Genomic DNA, 18,663 nt, shown 5'->3' with positions numbered 1-18,663 from the left:
GGAGATCTACCAGTATGAAATCCATCGAGTGATTCAAGGCATTCCTGGAGTTGCCAACATTTCTGACGACATCATAGTCCATGCACCAACGATGGAAGAGCATGACAAACGGTTGAGGCATGTACTATCTAGACTACAGGAGGCAGGCTTTACCGTGAATGGAAACAAGTGCAGTTCGGTGTGTCAGAGATGGACTTCATAGGACACAAACTTACACGGGAAGGACTAAACCCTGCAGAGGCCAAGGTGAAAGCTATTGTAGAGGCACGTGCACCTCAGAACGCAACAGAGGTGAGGAGTTTCTTGGGATTGGTCAATTTTTTTGCAAACTTCATTCCTAATTTCGCTACAGTGGCAGAACCACTAAGGAAACTAACCAGGAAAGGTGTACCATTTCATTTTGGATCTGAGCAGAAGAAAGCATTCACAGTGCTGAAGCAAAGCCTGACAGATGCAAAAACTCTTGGATATTACGATCCGGCGGCATCAACCAAAGTCATAGCGGATGCCAGCCCAGTTGGTTTAGGAGCCGTGTTGGTTTATGCATGATGGAGGACCAAGAATCATTGCCTATGCCAGCAAATCGTTATCAGATGTGGAAGGAAGATACTCTCAGACAGAGAAAGAAGCACTCAGACTTGTATGGGCCTGTGAGAGGTTCCATGCATATTTATACGGCATTGAATTTGAACTCATCACAGATCATAAGCCATTAGAGGTGATCTATGCACCTAGATCCAAACCATGTGCCAGAATAGAGAGATGGGTACTCAGACTACAACCCTACAAATATAAAGTGATCCACATTGCAGGGAAAACAAACATTGCAGATCCGCTGTCCAGATTGGTGAAAGATGGTGGTCCACAATCCAAGTCAGAATTGGGAACAGAAACAGAGAGCTTTGTACGCTTCGTAGCTATTCAGTCGACACCGAAAGCTGTGACTACGAAGGAAGTCGAGAGAATCCGAACGTGATCCAGAACTCATGGAAGTAAGAGAATGCATACAGAGTGGACAATGGGACAAGTGTACTCACAAGGCTTACATTCCCATTAGAGACGAACTTTGTTGCATCGGACAGTGTGTATTAAGAGGTTGCAGATTGGTGATACTGCAAAGATTGAGACCGAAGATCGTATCCTTAGCGCATGAAGGACACCTAGGTATTGTTGGTACCAAGCAAAACCTCAGGACCAAGGTATGGTGGCCAGGTTGTGATAAGGACGCAGAGAAATTTGTTAAAACTTTTCACGGATGTCAAATCATAAGCAGGAGTAATCCGCCAGAACCGATCCGGAGTACGCAACTCCCGACAGGACCATGGATCGACGTAGCTGTTGATTTTCTTGGACCTTTTCCGACGGGTGAATCAATTATGGTAATGATAGATTACTACAGCAGATACTATGAGTACGTGGTGTTGAAGTCCACAACCACTGAAAAAACAATACAAGCGTTAGCGGAGATATTCGCAAGATATGGATTACCTGTTACATTATACTCTGACAACGGTCCACAATTCATTTCAGAGACATTTGCGGAATACATGAGGACCACAGGTATCCACCATCATAAAGTAACTCCGAAATGGCCGCAAGCCAACGGGGAAGTAGAGAGACAAAATCAGTCCATTGAAAAACGATTGAGGATTGCACACGCAGAAGGACAAAATTGGCGAGAAGCATTGCTATCTTATGTGGCTGTCTATCGAGCAACGCCTCATGCAACCACTGGAAAAAGTCCTGCAGAAGCATTTTTTGGGAGAAAAATCCACACAAAAATGCCAGAAATAAAGGAAATCGAGACAACCAGGAGATGAGGGACCACGATGCTGAAAAGAACGGTGCAGCAAAGCTGTACACAGATTCGAAACGTGGAGCTAGGTACTCAGACATCATGCCAGGAGATAATGTTCTAGTGGGGCATGAAACTGGTGGTAAGCTAGACACACCTTATTACCATCAACCCTATACTGTCGTATCCAGAAGTGGCAGTATGGTGACAGTCAAGTCTCCAACTGGAGTCCTGTATAAGAGAAATGTATCAGGTGTAAAAAGGTACCAGTCCAGAGATACATCGAGCGAAGAGGTTGAAAGGCCAATACGAGATGCTGAAACTGAGAGACCTGATGATGTTCCAGAGGCAGTTACCAGCACTCCTGATGAAGTGACTAGAGCGCCAGAAACACCCGAAGCCGTGGCGAGCAGTATTTTCGACGGTGAGAGTGAACAACCGAGAAGCGACGACAATATCACAAGCAGGCCGAAACGAAACTGGAAAGTGCCCAAACCATACGAAGACTTTGTGCCATAGTTTTAATAAGAACTTTGGGACAGTATTTTAATCTTATATCATAAAGTGCATGTATGAGTGCTGTAGGAAGTAAATTTTATGTAGTTGAGTTATAGTATTACCATTAGTTACGATGTTTGTATGTTTCCGAGGGATATTGGTAAGTGAAGGTAAAGTTTATTTCTGATTAAAGGAGGGATGTCATGATAATGAATATGTATGAGATGTACCGGAAGTCACGTGGTATGAGAGAGAGATAAGAGCACAAGCAGGAGAACAAAGGAAACTGGAGAATAAAGACTCGGAGAAGTTTACCTGATAAAACTTGTGTTTGATGTTTTATTAACTACACATTTCGGGCCACAAATGTGACAGTGCTGAACATTGGGAAATACATGGAAGAGTGTGGAAAAGATGGAGGACTGATGTGGATAAGAGAGGAACAATGGGGAACATCTAGAAAAGGGTGGGGAACAGTGTGAAACATTGGGGAATATGGGGAACAGTGGGAAACAGATGGGGGACTGATGTGGAATATAGGATAACATTGGTGAACAGTCAGGAATGGTGGTGAACAGATGTGGAACAGTGGGAAAAATGGGAAACAGTGGGGATCTGTGGGAAAAATGGGGAACAGTGAGGTAAAAATGGAGAACTGGGGAAAATTGGGAAAAAAAGGGCAAAAGTGAGGAATAGTTGGGGAAAAGTGTGGAACCATTGGGAACATTGCAGAACAATTGGGAACAGAAGACAATATTGGGGAGCAGGGGGAACAATGAGGAAATAGTAACAGATGGGGAAAGTGGGGAACACTGCAAAACAGATGACAACAGAGGGGAACAAAAGGGAGCAGGTGGGAAACTGCTTGAAAACAGTTGGGATCGGTGGGGAACAGTGCAGAACAGTTAGGGAACAGGTGAAGAAAAGTGAGGTACAGTGAAGAATTGTGGGGAACAGATGGGGAACACTGGGAAAAATGGGGAACAATGGGAATCAGTGGGGAACAGTTCGGCGACAGCTGGAGAACAGTGAAAAACTGTGGCGAACATACGTCGAACAGTAAGTAACAGTGTGGAACAGTAAGTAACAGTGTGGAACAGTGAGGAACAGTTGTGAAAATGAGGAATTGTGGGAAACAGTGGGAATTACTGGGGAACGGTGGGGAAAAGTTGGGGAACAGGTGAAGAACTGAAGGGCAACAGTGTGGAAGAATGCAGAACAGTAGGGGAAATGGGGAACAGTGTGGTACAGTGGGGAACAGTGGGGAACAGTGAGGAACTGTGGACAGTTGAGAACAGTGGGGAACCGTGTGGAACAGGGGGGACAGCTGGAGAACAGTGGGAAACAGTTTAGAACTGATGGGGAACATTGGGGAATGTGGGGAACAGATGGGGCACTGACGTGGAACATAGGGGAACACTGGAGAACAGTTGGAAACCTTGGTGAACAGATGTGGAACAAAATGGGAGAAATGGGATACAGTGGGGAAAAGTGGGAACAGTAGGGAACAGGTGTGAAACAGTGGAGAACAGTGGAAATAATGGGGAACAGTGGGAAAAATGGGAAACAGTGCGGAACCGATGGGAAACAGTAGGGAACCGTGGGGAACATATAGGGAAGAGTGGGGAACATTGCAGGACAATAGGAAATGGAGGGGAATATTGGGGAGCAGGGGAGAACAATGAGGAAAGGGGAACAGATGGGGAACACTGCAGAATCAATGAGAATAGAGGGTAGAGGGTAACAAAAGGGAATGGTGCAACTGATGGGAAACAGTGGGGTCAGATGGGGACTGAAGGGGAACAGTGGGAAACCGTGGGGAACAGTTGGGAAACTGCTGGGGAACATTTGGGATTGGTGGGGAACAGGTGAAGAACAGTGGGATACAATGTGGAAAAGGGGGGAACAGCTAGAGAACAGTGGTGAGCAGTGTGGAACAGAAGGCGAACAGTGGAGAGCGGTGGGGGCAAACAGTGGGTAACTGAGGACAAATGTGGGAACAGTGAGGAGCAATGGGGAACAGCTGGAGAACAGTGAGGAACCATGGGGAACAGGTGGGAAACCTGGGAAACAGTTGGGATTGGTGGGGAATAGTGCGCACAGTTGGAGAACAGGTGAATAAGAGTGGGGTACAGTGAAGAACTGTGGGGAATGGATGTGGAACAGTAGGGTACAGTGGGAAAAATGGGGAACAGTGGGGAACAAAGGGGAGCAGTGCTGAACAGTTCGGGAACAGCTGGAAAACTGAGGGGAACAGTGGGAAGCAGGGGAACAGTGTGAAACAGATGGTGAACAGTGGAGAATGGGGGGAACAGTGGGGTACAGATGGAAAAGAGATGGAGAAGAGTGAGGACCCATGAGGAACAGGTGGGAAACAGCTGAGAAACAGTAGGGATTGGTGGGTAACAGTGGAGAACCATTGGGGAACAGTGAAGAACTGTGGGGAACAGATGGGAAACAGATGAGCATCAGATGGGCAACAATGGGGAACAATGGGGTACAGAGGGTAACAATGGGGGGACTGTTGGGGAACAGTGTGGAACATTGGGGAATATGGGGAATATTGGGAAACGGTGCAGAACATTGGGGAAAATGGGGAACAATTGGGAACAGATGGGGGACAGATGTCGAATATAGGCAAACATTGGGGAACAGTTGGGAACATTGTCGAACAGATGTGGAACAATGGCAAAGATAGGAAAAGTGAGTAACAGGTTTAAAACAGTTGTGGAACAGATGGGGAACAGTGTGGAACCATGGAAAACTGGTGGGAAACTGCTAGAAAACTGTTGGGATTGGTGGGGAACAGTGGGGAAAAGTTGGTGAACAGATGAAGAACAGTGTGGTACAGTGAAGAACTGTGGGGAACAGATGTGGAAGAGCTGGAGATCAGTGGGAACAGGGAAAAACTGTGTGGAACTGATAGGGTACATTGGGGAACAGTGCAGAACATTGGGAAATATGGGGAACAGTGGGGAACAGATGGGGGACTGATGCGGAATATAGGGGAAGAATGAGGAACAGTCGTGAACAGTGGGAAACAGTGGAGAATAGTGGGAAAAATGGGCAACAGAGCGGAACAGATGGGGAAAAGTGTGGAACCGTGGGCAGCACAACAGGACAATGGGGAATGGATGTTAATATTGGGGAGCAGGGGGGAATATTGCTGAACAGAGGGGAACAAAAGGGAGCGGTGGAACTGATGGGGAACAGTGGACATCCATGGGCAACAGGTGGGAAACTGCTGGGAAACACTTGAGATTGGTGAGGAACAGTGGGGAAAAGTCAGGGAACAGGTGAAGAACAGTGGGGAACAGTGGTGAACTGTGGGGAACAGATGTGGAACAGTGGGGATTAGTAGGAAAAATGGGGAACAGTGGGGAATAGCTGGAGAACAGTGGGACACTGATGGGGAACAGTGGGGAAACGTGGGGAAGAGGTGGGAAACTGCTGGGAAGCAGTTGGGATTGGTGGAAACATTGGGGAACAGGTGAGGAACAGTGGGGAACAGTGAAAAGCTGTGGGGAACAGATGTGGAACAGTTGAGTACAGTGGGAAAATGGGGTACAGTGAGGAAAATTGGGAAAAATGGGCAACAGTGGGGGACAGTTTGGAAACAGCGGGAGAACAGTGGGGAACAGTGAAAAACTGTGGGACCAGATGTGGAACAGTAGGGAAGAGTGAAAAAATGGGTAACTGTGGGGAACAGATGGGGTACAGCTGGAGTACAGTGGGGAACAGTGAAGAACTGTGGGGGAACAGTGGGGAACAGAGGGGAAGAATGAGTCAGTGGGGAACAGAGGGTAACAGGGGAGAGCAGTGGGGAACATTTGGCGAATATTGGAGAATGTGGGGAACAGTGGTAAAAAGTGTGTGACAGGTGGGGAACAGTGGGGAACACGGACAAAAGTTGGGGAACTGTACTCTATGGAGGGCAACAGTGGGGAAAATTGAGGAATGGAAGGAAGGGATGGTGAACAATGGAGATCTCTGTGGAACAGTGAGCAACAGAGGGGAATAGTGGGGAACAGATAGCAAACTGTGGAGAATGGGAGAACAGTGGAGAAAAGTGGGGAACAGATTGGGAAATGAGGGGAACAGTGGGGAACCATGGTGAACAGTGGTGAAAAGTGGGGAACTAGAGGGAAACAGCAGGTTGAACAGTGGGGAATAGGTGTGGAATAGGTGAGGAACAGTGGGAAACAGTTTAGAACAGATAGGGAACTGATGGGGAACTCTGCGGACTTGTGGGGAACTGTTGGAAGGGCAGGAAGGTACCATATATACAGATTTGGAGTGGTACACACATTTGGGAAAATTTGGAAAGAATGAAGGATGACAACAGCAAGAGGAAAAGAACTGACTCATGAGCAACTAATTGAAAATACTTTGGAAGCATTAATCAAACTAGAAAGAATTGCCACAGTACATGTACCAGGACATCAGAAGGGAAACTCACCAGAAGCACGAGGAAATCGGATGGCTGATGAACTGGCCCGACAAGCAGCACGATCAGGAACAGTGCATTCACATGATGGCTCTGATACCTCTCAGAGAAGGGCTGAAGAAGGTCCTATCTTTTCCCTCCCTGAAGAAGAACAAATGGAAAAGATGGGAGCAAAAAAGACGGAAAATGCTGGCTCCCCGATGGAAGACAACTGTTAAATAAAGAAATCACCCCGCAGATACTAGGGGAACTGCACTCACGCTCCCACTGGGGAGCGCAAGCACTGTGTGATGCATTCTTACGAACTTATGCCTGCAGAGGAGTCTATATCCTTGCAAGACAGACAGTGAACCGCTGTGTGTTCTGTTTAAAGGTTAATAAGAAAGTTATGAAAGCTATGCCTGGAGGAGGACAACCTTTACCAATCTGGCCATTTCAGCGGATACGTGGATTTCACCGAACTCCCTAAGGTCCAGCGATGGAAATTTCTACTAGTAGTAGTGGACCACTTCACGTGATGGGTGGAAGCGTTCCCCACCGTCAATGCCACTGCACAAGCATATAATTCTGGAACAAATTGAACTCCGAAATGGAACAGCCGAATCCATCAATTCAGATCGCGGAAAGCACTTCGCTTCTAAAATTCACAGCCTGGTCTGTGAAACCTTAGGTATAAAATGGAAGCTGCATACACCAAGGCATCCAGAGTGGAACAAATGAATGCCACTTTAAAAATGCAAATTACAAAACTAAAAGAATAGACTAAATTACCTTGGACCAAGTGCTTAACAATAGCTCTTTTCAGAATTCAGCCAGCCCCATGACAAAACATTAAATATCCCCTTACGAGATGTTATTTGGACTCCCATATTTGGGGGGGATAGAAGGAATACCTACAGTCAAAAATAATGATGTGTTTTTAAGGAACTATTTACTGCTAGTCTCTCATTCTCTTGTAGATTATAAAGCTAAGGGTCTGCTGGTGCAGAGCCCTCCTCTAGATTTCCCTATCCACTCTGTGAATGCTGGTGACTGGGTCCTGATTAATTCGTGGAAAGAAGAAAAGCTTCAGCCCCAGTGGAATGGACTATATCTAGTACTATTGACCACAGAAAAAGCAGACTAAACAATGGAAAAGTGATGGACACATGCTAAAAGTTAAATAAATGGGACCCAACAGTATCAGATAGATGTTTTCACTGTCAGAAGGAAATGGGAACAACAGTACATTTCAATTTGGGCATGTGAGAAAGTGGAAAAGTTTTGGGAAGATCTAAATCAGGTATTAAATAAAATCACAAAAAATAACATAGCAAAAAATCCAGAGATCTTACTTCTAAGTAATATAAGAAGTAAAGAATGTGGCCTCAATTTGGATGAAGTGCAAAAAAGATTTATTATGATAGTCTTAGCTGAAGCAAAAAAATGTACAATGTCAACCTGGAAATCAGAAGATCGCCTAAGAATACAGCAATGGTACATTGCCCATTCAGAGCCAGCTCTTCAGCGCTTGACGTCCTGCTTTGCGGAAACTGCCAAAATGTTTGGCCTGGAAGTCAGCCTGAAGAAAACTGAGGTCCTCCATCAGCCAGCTCCCCACCATGACTACCAGCCCCCCCACATCTCCATCGGGCACACAAAACTCAAAACGGTCAACCAGTTTACCTATCTCGGCTGCACCATTTCATCAGATGCAAGGATCGACAATGAGATAGACAACAGACTCGCCAAGGCAAATAGCGCCTTTGGAAGACTACACAAAAGAGTCTGGAAAAACAACCAACTGAAAAACCTCACAAAGATAAGCGTATACAGAGCCGTTGTCATACCCACACTCCTGTTCGGCTCTGAATCATGGGTCCTCTACCGGCACCACCTACGGCTCCTAGAACGCTTCCACCAGCGTTGTCTCCGCTCCATCCTCAACATCCATTGGAGCGCTTACACCCATAACGTCGAAGTACTCGAGATGGCAGAGGTCGACAGCATCGAGTCGACGCTGCTGAAGATCCAGCTGCGCTGGATGGGTCATGTCTCCAGAATGGAGGACCATCGCCTTCCCAAGATCGTGTTATATGGCGAGCTCTCCATTGGCCACCGTGACAGAGGTGCACCAAAGAAAAGGTACAAGGACTGCCTAAAGAAATCTCTTGGTGCCTGCCACATTGACCACCGCCAGTGGGCTGATAACGCCTCAAACCGTGCATCTTGGCGCCTCACAGTTTGGCGGGCAGCAACCTCCTTTGAAGAAGACCGCAGAGCCCACCTCACTGACAAAAGGCAAAGGAGGAAAAACCCAACACCCAACCCCAACCAACCAATTTTCCCTTGCAACCGCTGCAATCGTGTCTGCCTGTCCCGCATCGGACTTGTCAGCCACAAACGAGCCTGCAGCTGACGTGGACTTTTTACCCCCTCCATAAATCTTCGTCCGCGAAGCCAAGCCAAAGAAGACATGGAAATGAATAAATGTATTCCATTGGAAAAATAACATATAATTTAATAAATATCATCAGTTTTTGAACAAATTTGGGAACCGTACATGGAACACAACAGAGAGGTCCTACCGCGGACCTCTACCCCCTAAAATGACAGAATGAGAAGAAGATGAAATAAACTGACCCAGTCTGTAAAAGTAGATGACACAATTTTCTTGCTTATTTCATTGTGTGATGACATTTTTTAATGGGTTTATTGTATTGTATATGTTGAATGTTTAGTGGGTGGGGAGGGGGTGGGAAGGAGGGAGGGAAGGGAGGGGGGAAAAGGGGAAAAATGACACTGTATATATTCAAGAGGAAAATGTTTGTGTGTATTTTGGTCAATATGGATCATAGTGTGAAAAATAAAAACTTTAAAAAAAAGAATAAAGGGACCATTGGATCCACCACCAGCCAAAGAAGTAAGGAAAGAGGAGTAAAAAGGAACAGAAAAGAAAACTACAATAATGAAACTTTTACGTTTACTATTTCAATTCGACATACATATAACTTTGTGTGTTGAACCTTAAAATTCTTTTATCTCTCTATGTACTAATTATGCTAAGAACCAAAATCAAACAGATTGTTGGGTATGTGTGAAAATGCCACACCATGGCAAGTCAGGAGTCCCCTTAGTAGCAGTCCCTCTCTCCCTACATGTATTATTTGATATATATACCTTGTCCAGCAACAGTGATCCAACCACTGAAGATAAATAAAAAGGGTGATCCAACAAAGTCACCAACTACTCAGTCTGGAGTGTTGCTTCCTTTTGAGGAACCAACGAGGAGTTTCCAATTGCATGCAGAATTGGACCGTCACACGACTGCGAATCCCGCACCCTGTAAATGGCACATATTGGGTGTGTGTATGTTAAATTTATTCATAGTTACCTGGGGAAAAGGAATGTTGGAATCAGACAAAAGGATTTAAATTGACCCATACACTTAAAGGTTGGAGTGGATGCCTACCTGGCCTACTTAATTCCCCATGTCCCTGATCTTAACCAGCTATCTGTATTAGGCTCATCCCATGGGAAAAAACAAAAGGGTGACTGAAGGCGATCGTCTCATGTGGATGTTTTTCCCAACATTTGGAGCCGCATGAAGGGCGGTTGAAATTCAAGAATGAGCAGCCACCCTAGATGAACTAGTAAATGATACGAACCTGGTGCTTGGGGAAGTCCAATCCCAAGTCTGGGCAATAAATACAGAAATGGCCACCATGCAACTTACAGTCCTCCAAAAATGCATGGCCCTTGATTTTATTTTGACAGAGAAAGGGCTTTAATTGGTTCTGAATGTTACACATACATCCTGGATGAATCAGCTAATATCTCGGATTTGGTGGTCCATATTAAAAAGTGTAGAGAGAAGATCCAGGAGACTAGAGATAAATATAAAAAAGGAGGTGATTGGACATGGGGAGATTGGAATTTCGGAGGTTGGGTGCCATGGTTAATGCACTCTGCTATATCTGGCTGAATGATTCTAGTGGGCTTATTGATTGGATCAGCCATCCTACGATGTTTTATCACAAGATCCATTTGCTCAGCTACTGGAGCGAAGCAGGTGGTATTAAAAAATCCCATGGCAGATGAACAACGACAAATTCAACTCATGTTACAATTTGAGGAAACAAAAGGTGAACAATAATGCAGTTTAATCAGAAATACATGATAAAGAGAAAAAAGGAGGAATTGTGAAAAACGGTTGAATATGATTAAACTCGCTCCATTCTGTGAAAAATGATGGAATGCAAAGTATGTAGATAAGAGCTTGAGAGTAGACAGTACTAGCCAGTGGGCCCCTTCTTATCTCAAGCCCCAAGGATGCAAGGAACTGGTTCAGGTTGGTACAGTGACCTAAGGTAGTCTATAGCTCGTACTGCGATTGCCTAATAGAGACATGAACAGGCAATGTATGGATTGATGGAAGGGAGAAGGAGAATGTTGTAATATATTGGGATTCTGATTGGAAGAAGGTAAATGAAGGTGGGGTGATGTTGAGCGCGGGACTGTAGAAAAGAGTGATGATTCTGAACTTCCGGTATGTCCCCAGACCAGGGACACCCGACTCTGCAGACTCGAAATAAAGATGAACCTGTTCTTCAAAACTTTGTCTCCAGAGAAAGGATTGTGAACACTTTATATTTCACGGTGGGGAATGGATGGTGAACAGTGGAGTAGTGTGGGAAACAGTGTGGAAAAGTGGGGAACAGTTGGAAAACAGATGAGCTTCTGATGGTCAACAATGGGGAACCATGGGGTACGTTGGGGAACAGTGCAGAACATTGTTCCCCACAGTTCTCCTTTCCACATTATACCCCCTGCTCCCCATTATTCCCCTCTGATCCCAATTGTTCTAGTGTTCCCCACGGTTCCACACTGTTCTCTAGCTGTCCCCCCGGTTCCATACTGTTCCCCACGGTTCCCAAATTTTCCCCACTGTTATGCATTATTCCCACTGTTCCCCACTTTTGCCCTCTGTTCCCCATTTAACCCACTGTTCCCCATCAACTGTTCCACACTGTTGCCCATTTTTCCCAATGTTCTCCACTGTTCCCCATATATACCTCTGTTCCCCAGTGGTTCACACCTGTTCCTGACTATTCCCCACAGTTCCCCACTTTTCCCCTCTGTTCTCCACTGTGCCCCTCTGTTCACCAGCTGTTCCCCATCTGGCGGAAGAATGAGGAGCAGTGGGGAACAGAGAGGCACAGTGGATAACAGGTGACGAACAGTGGAAAACAAGCGAGTAACAGTGGACAAATGTTGGTAACAGATGGGGAACAGCTGGGAACAGAGGGAAAAAGTCGGGAACAGTGGGGAATAGTGGTGGAACAGTGGGGAACAGTGGGATAAATGTGGAATGGGGACAGCTGGAGAATAGAGGGGAACAGGGTGGAACAGATGCAGAATATTGGGGAAAAATAGTGAACAGTGTGGAGCAGGGGGTTCAAATGGAGAACACTATGGAACAGTGGGGAACAGTGAAGAACTAAGGGGAAGAATGAGGAACAGAGTGGCACAGTGGGGAGCAGTGTAGAACAGGGGGGAAGATTGGGGAAAATGGGCAACAGGGCAGAAACATAGAAACATAGAAGATAGGAGCAAGAGTAGGTCATTCGGCCCTTCGAGCCTTCTCCACCATTCAATGAGATCATGGCTGAACTTCTCTCGTAACCCCTAATTCCCTTATACTGAAGAAATATATCTAATTCCCTCTTAAATATATTCAATGAACCTGCCTCTACTGCTCTGTGTGGCAATGAATTCCACAGATTCACCACGCTCTGGGTAAAGAAATTCCTCCTCATCTCGGTTCTAAATGGTTTGCTTATTATCCTCGAACCATGGCCCCGGGTTCTGGACACCCCCACCATTGGAAACATCCCTTCCGCATCCATTCTGTCCAGTCCTGCCAGAATTTTATATGTCTCTATGAGATCCCCTCTCAATCTTCTAAACTCTAGCGAGTACAATCCCAAATTGTGCAATCTTTCCTCAGAAGTTATTCCTGTCATTCCAGGTATCAGCCTGGTGAATCGCCTTTGCACTCCCTCCATTGCAAGAACATCCTTCTTCAGATAAGGCGACCAAACCTGCACACAATACTCCAGGTGTGCTCTCACCAGGGCTCTGTACAACTGCAGTAAGGTATCCTTATTCCTATACTCAAATCCTCTTGATATGAAGGCCAACATACCATTTTCTTTTTTAACCGCCTGCTGTACCTGCATGCTCGCCTTCAGTGACTGGTGCACAAGAACCCCTAGATCTCTCTGCACTTCCCCATCTCCCAATCTATTGCCATTCAAATAGTAATCTGCCCTCCGGTTTGTATTACCAAAGTGGATAAGCTCACATTTATCCACATTGTAGTGCATTTGTCATGTATCTACCCAGTCCCCCAATTTATCCAAATCACACTAGAGCTTCCTGACCCCCTCTTCAGTGCACACAACCCCTCCTAGCTTAGTGTCGTCTGCAAATTTGGAGAAATTACATCCAATCCCCTCATCTAAATCATTAATGTAAATTGTGAACAGCTGGGGTCCCAGTACAGATCCCTGTGGCACCCCACTGGTCACCGCCTGCCACTCAGAAAATGAGCTGTTTATCCCAACTCTCTGTCTTCTATCTGCCAGCCAGTTCTCAATCCACATCAATACCTTGCCCCCAATCCCATGAGCCTTGATTTTGCATGCCAGTCATTTATGTGGAACCTTATCAAGGCCTTTTGGAAATCCAGGTACACCACATCCACTGGCTCTCCCCCATCTATTTTACCTGTCACCATCTCAAAGAATTCCAATAGATTTGTCAAGCACGATTTACCTTTTGTAAATCCATGTTGACTCCGTCCGATCCCTTCTCTGCTAGTCATATGCTCCGCTATTACATCCTTAATAATGGATTCCATCATTCTGCCCACTACTGATGTAAGGCTCACCAGCCTATAATTCCCCACTTTTTCTCTACCCGCCTTTTTAAATAGTAGCGTAACATTAGCTACCCTCCAATCCATGGGAACTGATCCTGAGTCTATCGAGTTCTGGAAAATTATTTTTAAAGCATCTGAATGTCCACTTCTTTAAGTACCCTAGGATGTAGATTATCAGGCCCTTGGGATTTATCGGCCTTCAATCCCTTCAATTTTCCCAAGACCATGTCCTTAGAGATACTGATTTCTTTCAGTTCCTCCCTTGCATTAGTGTCTATGTTTCCCAACATCCTTGCGAGGTTATTGTATCCTCTCTTGTTAAAACAGATCTAAAGTAAGAATTTAATTGGTCTGCCATTTCCTTATTCCCCATTATATATTCCCCTGATTCTGCCTGCAAGGGACCTACTCTGGATTTCACCAATCTTTTCCTCTTGACATATCTATAAAAGCTTTTGCAGTTGGTTTTTATGTTTGCCGCAAGCTTACTTTCATAATTTATTTTTGCCCTCTTGATTAATCCCTTTCTCCTCCTTTGCTGCATCTTGAACTGTTCCCAGTCTTCGGATTTGGTACTTTTTTTGGCCAATTGATATGTTCTCCCTTTGGACCCAATGCTGTCTCTAATTTCCTTTGTTATCAACGGTTGAGTCACCTTTCTTGGTTTACTTTTATGTCAAATCGGTATAAATGATTTCTGCAATTCTTCCATTAGATCTTTGAATGCTTTCCATTGTCTATCCACCGTCACCCCCCCCCCCCACCCACCATAAACCACCCAATCAATCTTACTCAACTCCCGTCTCATACCATCATAATTCACTTTATTGAAATTCAGGACTTTAGTCTCGGTGATAATTTCTTCACTCTCCATGTCGAGTGAGAATTCGATCATGGTGTGATCGCTCCTACCCAAAGGGCCGCGTACAACAAGATTGCTGATTAGGCCATTTTCATTGCATAATACCCAGTCTAAAATGGCCTGCTCCCGAGTTGGTTCCTCGACATATTGGTCTAGATAACCGTCCCGTAAACATTCAAGGAATTCCTCCTCCTCAGTATTTTTACTAATTTGACTAGTCCAATCGATATGTAAATTAAAGTCTCCCATAATGACAGCTGTTCCCTTATTGCATGTTTCTCTAATTTCCCTTATTATCACCTCTACATTACTATTTGGAGGCCGATATACCACCCCCACTAACATTTTCCACCCCTTGCTATTCCTCAGTTCTACCCATATAAATTCCGTATCTTCCGAGTTAATATCCTTCCTGTCAATTGTGTCGGTTCCTTCTCTCACCATCAAAGCTACCCCACCCCCTTTTCTTTCTTGTCTACCCCTCCAAAATATTGTATACCCCGGGATGTTAAGCTCCCAGTCTTGCCCACCTTGCAGCCATGTTTTGTAATCCCAATCAAATCGTATTTGTTTGTCTCAATTTCCACACCCAATTCATCTACCTTGTTCCGAATGCTTCTTGCATTAAGATATAAAGCCTTCAGATTTGCTTTTTTCACCCTCCTTGCTCTTTCTGATTTTTCCTTACACTGCCTAACCCAACTTTTCCTATTTTATCTTTCCTGTCCTTTGCTTATCATACAGGTTCCCATCCCAGTGCCAAAGTAGTTTAAACCGCATCCGACGGCTGCACCAAACCTAACTGCCAATATATTGACCCCTTTTGGGTTTAGGTGTAACCCATCCTTTTTGTAAAGGTCATGCCTTCCCCAAAAGAGACCCCAATGGTCCAAGAAGCCAAAACCCTATCTTTTACACCAGCCCCTCAGCCACACATTCATTTGGCTTAACCTTCCATTTTTGTCCTCACTTGCACTTGGCAGAACAGATGCAGATCAGTGGGGGAAAGTAGGGAACAGTGTGGAACAGGGGGGACAGCTGTAGAACTGTGGGGACAGATGGGGAACAGAGTGAACCCATGGGGAACAGTGGGTAATTCCTGGGAGCAGTTGGGAACAGATGGTGAACACTGGAGAACTGTGCGAAACAGTGTGGAAAAATGGGGCATAGATTGGAAAGAAGAGCATCTGATGGGCAACAATGGGGAACCATGGGGTATTGTTGGTAACAGTTGGGATCTGTGGGGAACAGTGGGGAAGAGATGTGGAACAGAAGGGAAAAGTGGGAGAAATGGAGAACAGTAGGGAACAGAGGGTAACAGTGGGGAACAGTTCGGGAACAGCTGGAGAAAAGTGGGGAACAGTGAAGAACTGTGGGGAACGGAGGGGAACACAGGGTAACGGGGAGAGCAATGGGGAACAAAAGGCGAACATTGGAGAAAGTGTGCAACATTGTTCAAAAGTGTGTGATAGGTGGGGAACAGTTGGGGAACAATGGTGTATTGAGGGCAACAGTGGGAAAAATTGATAAATGGATGGAAGAGATGGGGTAAAGTGAGGATCACTGAGGAACAGTGGAGAAATGGGGTGAATAGTGGGGAGCAGTGGGGAACAGATAGCGAACTGTGGAGAATGGGGGAACAGTAGGGAAAATATTGGGAAATTAGTGGAACAGTGGGGAACCATGGGGAAAAGTGGGGAACTGGTGGGAAATAGCTGAGGAACAATGGGAAACTGATGGGAAACAGTGGGGAACCATGGGAGACAGCTTTAACGATGATGTATGGCGCACTGAGACAGAAACTGTGACACCGAATTCAGATCAATGAGAAGGTTTATCAGTGATGAAGGATAAACTGTGTCAGATACTTTGAAAACCAGGTTCACAGTGGGGAGGAGGTTTATTGGTGATGTATGGTAGACTGAGACGGATACTGTGAAACTGGGTTCACATTAGTGAGATGGTTTAACGTTGAGGTTCAATGAACTGTGACAGGTACTGTGACACCAGTTTCACAGTGTGGATGAGGTTTAAACGTGACACGAGATATATTGTTGCAGATACAGTGACACAGAGTTAACAGTGGGGAGAAATTCTCATGGTGATTTTCTGGAGACTGAGGGAAATATTATTTCACCAGGTTCACAGTATGAAGAAGGTTTAACAGTGATGTATGTTTGACTGAGGTAGATAATGTGACACCATTTTCATAGCGGGAAGAAGGTTTAATGCTGATATTTGGTAGACTGAGGCTTATACTGTGACACCGGGTACACAGTGGGGAGAGGATTTCACGGTGTTTTACAGGAGTCTGAGGTAGATACTGTTACACCGGATTCATAGTGGGGAGGTTCATCAGTGACACATGATAAACTGTCAGATACTGTGACACCAGGTTCACAGTGGGAAGGAGGTTTAACGGTTTTATACGATACACTGTTGCAGATACAGTGATACCGGTTTTACAGTAGTGAGAAGGTTTAATTGTGACATACGATAAACTGTAGCAGGTTCTGTGACACCAGGTGCACAGTGGGGATTAGGTTTAACATTGATTTAATGTAGACTGAGACCGATTACTGTGACACCGGGTTCACAACATTGAGAAAGGTAATGTACGATAAACTGTGTCAGATACTGTGAAAACCTGGTTCACAGTGGGGAGAAGGTTTATCAGTGATACAAAATAAACTCTGGCATGTACTTTTATACCGGGTTCACAGTGGGTAGAAGGTTTAACAGTGATGTACGGTAGACTGAAACGGATACTGTGAAACTGGGTTCACATTAGTGAGATGGTTTAACATTGAGGTTCAACGAACTGTGGTAGGTACTGTGACACCAGGTTCACAGTGTGGACGAGGTTTAAACGTGAAACGCGATACATTGTTGCAGATACAGTGACACAGAGTTAACAGTGGGGAGACATTTTAATGGTGATGTTCGGTAGACTGAGGCATATACTGTGACTCCGGGTACACAGTGGGTAGAAGGTTCAACGGTGATTTACGGGAGTCTGAGACAGATACCGTGACACCGGGTTCACAATGGGAAAAAGTTTATAGGGTGATGAAAAATAAGCTGTGGCAGATAAACTGACACCAGGTTCACAGTGGTGAGTGGTTTAATGGTGATGACGGAAGACAGAGGCAGATACTGTGACACCAAATTGACAATGAGGAGAACGCTTTTCTGTGATGTACAATAAAGTGTGTAAGATACTGTGACCCCAGGGTCACAGTTGGGAGAAGGTTTAACTATGGTGTATGGTAGACTGAGGCAGATTCTGTGACACTAGGTATACAGGGGGTGGAGGATAAACAATGATGTACAGAAAACTGTGGCACATAAAGTGACACTGATTTCACTGTTGGGAGAATGTTTAATGTTGGGATACAATAGACAGAGGCAGATACGCTGACACCAGCTTCACAGCGGGGAGATTGTTCAATGGTGATGTACGATAGACTGAGATAGATACTAAGACAATGGGGGTTCACAGTAGGAAAAAGGTTTAACAATAATGTACTATAACCTATGTCAGATACTGTGACAGCAGGTTCACATTGGGGAGAATGTTTAATGTGCTGTACGGTAGACTTTGGCAGATATTGTGACACTGAGGTCACAGTAGTGAAAAGGTATTTTAACGGTGATGTACGCTAGACTAGGGCAGTACTGTGACACCAGGTTGACAGTGGGGAGAAGGTTTAACGGTTATGTACAGTAGATGTTGGCAGATACAATAACACTGGCCTTACAGTGGGAAGAAGGTTTACTGGTGATGTAAGGGAAACTGAGGCAGATTCTGTAACACCGGGTTCACAATGGGGTGAATGTATAACAGTGGTGTACAAAAAACTGGGGCAGACAAAGTGACACTGGTTTCACAGTTGGAAGAATGTTTGATGGTGATGTATATTAGACGTATGCAGATACTCAGACACCAGCTTCAAAGTGGGGAGCAAGTTTAACAGTGATGTACGGTTGACTGAGGCAGATACTGTGAAACCAGATTCACAGGGGGAGAAGCTTAAACGATGATGAATGGTAGACTGAGTCTGATACTGTGATACAAGGTTCACAGGATGAAAAGGTTTAACAGTAATGTACGATAAACTGTGTCAGATACTGTG

At 45.1% G+C, this 18,663-nt stretch overlaps 1 long non-coding RNA gene across 1 annotated transcript in view; it reads right to left on the bottom strand.

Annotated features, from left to right (window-relative positions):
- LOC138750342 (uncharacterized) overlaps nt 1–18,663 on the bottom strand; it is a 195,589-nt gene that overhangs the window by 161,557 nt on the left and 15,369 nt on the right. Inside the window, exon 3 of the long non-coding RNA XR_011349271.1 lies at nt 6,753–6,881. This is a non-coding gene — a long non-coding RNA (uncharacterized lncRNA). The remainder of the gene's footprint in view (nt 1–6,752; nt 6,882–18,663) is intronic.

Source organism: Narcine bancroftii, unplaced genomic scaffold (genome assembly GCF_036971445.1).
Source record: "Narcine bancroftii isolate sNarBan1 unplaced genomic scaffold, sNarBan1.hap1 Scaffold_119, whole genome shotgun sequence".
NCBI lineage: Eukaryota > Metazoa > Chordata > Chondrichthyes > Torpediniformes > Narcinidae > Narcine > Narcine bancroftii.
This window is presented reverse-complemented; position numbering and strand designations above follow the sequence as displayed.